Genomic DNA, 5,275 nt, shown 5'->3' with positions numbered 1-5,275 from the left:
TGTAAAACAATCCTACAAACAATACACAGTATCTTTCTCTCCATAGAGCAATTTGGTGACAATACTGAAGCACAAAAACTCAGCTTTTGCCAAGCTGTTTCTGAGTTCACAACAGAATATACAGAAACAGGAAAATAATTAATAAAAGCATATGAGCATTAACTTCAAGGATTTAAGTCCAGTGTACCTGGTAAAATAAAAGGCTATCTGCCTATTGTTCAGCTACCCAAGACCTCATCTCAGGTAGGTGTAGGTTTCCAGATCCTAACTTAAAGAATGTAGGAGAAAATACTTAACTTTTAGAGAGAAAAAAAAAAAAATATATATATATATATATAAAGCATTTTATGCTAGCTTACCTATTAAAACCTGAATTTAATGACTAGAAATAATATTTTCTTTTCAGAATCAGGAGGATCTATCTAAACTTGCTGATATCCATGACATAACAATTTATTATTTACTTTATTTACTCTTGGTTCATAGGAAAGCCTTTAATCTTTTCATCATTGGGCAAGTGTATACAGAAATTTAAGGTATGTTTTGTTTTATTGAAAAGTTCGTGTAGGTACCACAATAAAAACGGACAAATTCATCTCCATGTGAACCATGAGCATGTATACTTAGGTATGTCTAAGGAAAAAGCTCATTACTTACATTCTATTCTCATATATATTAAAATATATACACATGATCACACATAAATATACACATATAATAGCAAGGTATATGTTTTTAAGAAGTATTTATTGTTCCTCTACTCATTTCCATTTTATAATCTAGAAAAGTCATTAAAAAGATAAATGGATGCAAGTGTATGTGACAAATTCTGTTATTTTCACTTATTTTTGTCTCTTTTTTTTCTGTTCGTCAAGATATTCACCCTTTAACAACAACCATTCCACAAATAGGTAATGAGCATTGTGGGAAAGCAATAAAAAATCTCTAGAAAACTAGATCAACAATACTTATTGCACATCTCAGAAAATACTAAATACAACATAGACTAAAAGCTGCTGCTGCTGCTAAGTCACTTCAGTCGTGTCTGACTCTGTGCGATCCCATAGACGGCAGCCCACCAGGCTCCCCCGTCCCTGGGATTCTCCAGGCAAGAACACTGGAGTGGGTTGCCATTTCCTTCTCCAATGCATCAAAGTGAAAAAATAAAGCAAAGTCGCTCAGTCATGTCCGACTCCTAGTGACCCCATGGACTGCAGCCCACCCTTCCATCCATGGGATTTTCCAGGCAAGAGTACTGGAGTGGGGTGCCAGACTAAAAGCAGTAGCAATTATTTTTTTATTATTGCTAGTCCTTGATATACTCACTATTTCTGGAACTAAGGCAAAGACTCTTAAACCAATCATGCTTTCTTAAGAAGTAGAAAAATTGTAATCATTTTTTAAATCATATTTTGTATCCAGATAAATATTTTCCAGCATGGGAAATGCTTAGTCCTTAGATCTTGCAGCCTGGTCTAACACTGGTGTTTCTTCCATATTATTTTGAAGAGGTAATGTGAGTTAAATTTATCAAAAGCTCCTCCCTGAGACAAGAAAAGCAATGCTCAGAGATGAGCTTGTATAAAATAACCTACTCATGAATGACATCTACATTTAAGAGGAAACAGTAAAAACAGTGGCTGACTTTATTTTTTGGGGCTCCAAAATCACTGAAGATGGTGACTGCAGCCATGAAATTAAAAGATGCTTACTCCTTGGAAGGAAAGTTATGACCAACCTGGATAGCATATTAAAAAGCAGAGGCATTACTTTGCCAACAAAGGTCCATCTAGTCAAGGCTATGGTTTTTCCAGTAGTCATGTACAGATGTGACAGTTGGACTATAAAGAAAGCTGAGTGCCGAAGAACTGATGTTTTTGAACTGTGGTGTTGGAGAAGACTCTTGAGAGTCTTTTGGACTACAGAGAGATCTAACCAGTCCATCCTAAAGGAAATCAGTCCTGGGTGTTCACTGGAAGGACTGATGTTGAAGCTGAAACTCCAATCCTTTGGCCACCTGATGCTAACAGCTGACTCATTTGAAAAGACCCTGGTGCTGGGAAAGATTGAAGGCAGGAGGAGAAGGGGACAACAGAGGATGAGATGGTTGGATGGAATCACTGATTCAATGGACATGAGTTGGGTAAACTCTGGGAGTTGTTGACGGACAGGGAGGCCTGGTGTGCTGCATTCAATGGGTTTACAAAGAGTCAGACATGACTGAGCGACTGAACTGGACTGAACAGATAGCTATCTACCTTTAAACAGTGGATATCCACGATCTAGATTATTTTGTAATTATAAAAACACAAATACAAACAAAAATCACCTTCCTCCTTATGATATTTTGCAGTTGTGCAGAAGTGTTCCACATCTGTGTGTCATTTTCTTGATCATTTTCTAAAAGTTTACATCAGAACAAAGAAGGATGGATAAAAGGAATTGCTCCTCTCTGACTGAGCTCATTTTCTTGGGAATTACTGATAACATTGAGAACAAGATGGCTCTTTTTACCATGGTTCTACTTGTTTATCTTATTAACCTTCTGGCAAACCTTGGAATGATAACCCTGATTAGAATGGATCTCCAGCTACACACACCCATGTATTTTGCCTCAGCCACCTCTCCTTCTGTGACCTCTGCATTTCCACAGCAATTGTGCTCAAGATGCTGGTGGATCAATTTGCCAAGAACAAGTAATCTCCTTCAGTGGCTATGCTCTGCAGTTCTTTGTCTTCTGTATCTCTACTGAAGCTGAATCTCTTCTGCTGGCAGTGATGGCCTATGACCGGTACAAGGCCATCAGCAGCCGCTTGCTCTATGCGGTCAGCATGTCCAGTGGGGTGTGCTCCCTGCTCGTGGCTGGGGTTTACCTAGTGGGAATGGCCAATGCTCTGATGCACACGACATTAGTATTCTGCATATGTTTCTGTGGGTCAAATGAGATTTGCCATTTCTTCTGTGATTTACCTCCACTTTTCCTCCTTTCCTGCTCTGATATACAGGTCAATGAGTTGGTGTTATTCATTATTTTTACCTTCACTGAACTCAGTACCATTTCAGGAGTCCTCGTCTCTTATTGTTATACTACCCTTTCAGTCTTGAAGATCCACTATGTTGAGGGGAGGTTCAGAGCTTTTTCCACCTGCACCTCCCCTGCTAACTGCAATGGAAATTTTCCAGGGAACTATGCTCTTTATGTATTTCAGGCTGAGTTCATCCTAATTCTCTAGATCAAGACAAGATGACCTCATTGTTTGACACTCTTGTGACTCCAATGTTAAACCCTATGATTTACAGTCCAAGGAACAAAGATGTAAAACAGGCTCTGGAAAAAGTGAAACTTAAAAGATGGGGCTAAATGTTTATATTTCACACACATAAACACATTTTGTATTTTGTATTTCTAGAATTATATTTCATCATACAAGAGAACCAAAAATTCCCCAATGCTTATAATGTTATAAATGAACATTTGTTGTATAGCCCAAATTTTAAGAAATGCTACAGTCTCCAAATACAGCATGCTCATATGTATCAAGAATTTATATATGGCACCTCCATTTGTTGAAAACTTTCCTGAATTTTCTAACTTGATCAAATATCATTGGTTTATTCTTTCATTCAAACAACATTTCAATTTTCCTGAAGATTTGTTATGTACTTCCTGAGGGATTTTTGAGCATTCTTCATATTTAATGGCATATACTGTAGTTTCTATACTAATGAATATAAGCTAGTGTCACCAACAAGCATTAATTAACTAAGCAGGTAAGTAACTCAATAGAAGCCCAACAATCATGAAATAAAATATTGAGTGTTATGAATCCAAAGCAAAATCTAAAACTAGTATGTCTTTGGATAGATATATTCAGGCACAAATCTAAAAATTATTCAAGTGGTAAATGGAACAATATCAGACAGGGAATCTGATAATTAAGTGAGCCATGAGGTGGACAAGCTCATGTATTTTAGAAGTAAAGAAGCCTTGTTAGCCACAACATGGAAGAACCATGAAGTCATTACTCTAAGTGAAGTAAGTCAGAGAGTGAAAGATAACTACTGTATTATCTCACATGCATGTTGAATACAAAAAGGATTAATTTATAGAAATACAGAGTAGATTGATTGTTTCCAAGGTCTGGTAGGTGAAAGAAGTTTGAAATATTTGTCAAAGTGTACAACTTTTCTGTTGTATGATGAATAAATTCTGGGACTCTAATGTATACTATGACTTCAATGAACAATTCTGTATTTTAAACTTTAAATTTTCTAGAAAAGTAGATCTTAACTGTCCTCATTATACACACACTCCAAATGGTAACTATGTGAATTAATGAATGTGTTGACTAATCTTATGTGGTGATCATGTCACAATGAGTTCTCAGTCACTTCAGTCATGCCCAACTCTTTGAGACCATGGACTGTGGTCTGTCAGGCTCCTCTGTCCATGGGGATTCTCCAGGCAAAATACTGGAGTGGGTTGCAATGCCCTCCTCCAGGGGACCTTTCGGACCCAGGAATTGAAACCAGTTCTCTTATGTCTCCCATATTGGCAGGCGAGATCTTTGCCACTTGCGCCACCTGGGAAGCCCAGTCATAATGCACACATGTGTCTAATCTTCACCTTGTACACCTTATACATACTAATTGTCAATTTTGTCTGAACAAAGCTTAAAAAAAGAAAAAGAAAATTTAGGGGACAGTGGAAAGGACCTTGATAAAGTACATCAATGGGCTATTATTATCAATTATCAATATTTTTATCACTATCTCCATGACAATTCATCCTCTTCTTTCCTCTTCTTGACCCTTGTTGAATGTCCTCTTTATCTCTTTGTCATACACAAACAACTGTCTACTTAAAGCATTATTTTATTTCACCTTGTTTGTGAGAAATCGACTCCATTATCCAAAAAAACTCCATGTTGTCCAGATCACAATGGAGGAATAAATAAATACATGATAAACTGAAAACACTAGATTACATTTTTGAATATTAATTTTATCTCAGTGGCAAAATCAACAGAAGGATAACATCTACTATATATATATATATTTACATTATAACATATAAATTATATGCTTACACTCAACAGATTTTTTGGAAGATACATAAAGTGGCATGGATGCTAATATAATGGATTGATAAAGACATTCATGTTAATTACACTAGGAGTAAATAGCTATAGGTTCTTGATATTTGACTATTTTATTTGTTTTTTTTTTCTTCTTTACTGAAGGCTAGAGCATTAACTTTGTCCCTTATGAAAGT

The 5,275-nt window shown here is 36.4% G+C and overlaps 1 pseudogene; it reads left to right on the top strand.

Moving 5' to 3' along the window:
* Positions 1-1,524: 1,524 nt before the first annotated feature.
* Positions 1,525-3,361, top strand: LOC129658501 (olfactory receptor 5W2-like; annotated as a pseudogene).
* The last annotated feature ends 1,914 nt before the right edge of the window (positions 3,362-5,275 follow it).

Source organism: Bubalus kerabau, chromosome 1 (assembly GCF_029407905.1).
Source record: "Bubalus kerabau isolate K-KA32 ecotype Philippines breed swamp buffalo chromosome 1, PCC_UOA_SB_1v2, whole genome shotgun sequence".
NCBI classification, from domain to species: Eukaryota; Metazoa; Chordata; class Mammalia; order Artiodactyla; family Bovidae; genus Bubalus; species Bubalus kerabau.
The sequence above is the reverse complement of the archived record's forward strand: the minus strand, read 5'-3'. Positions and strand labels throughout refer to the sequence as shown.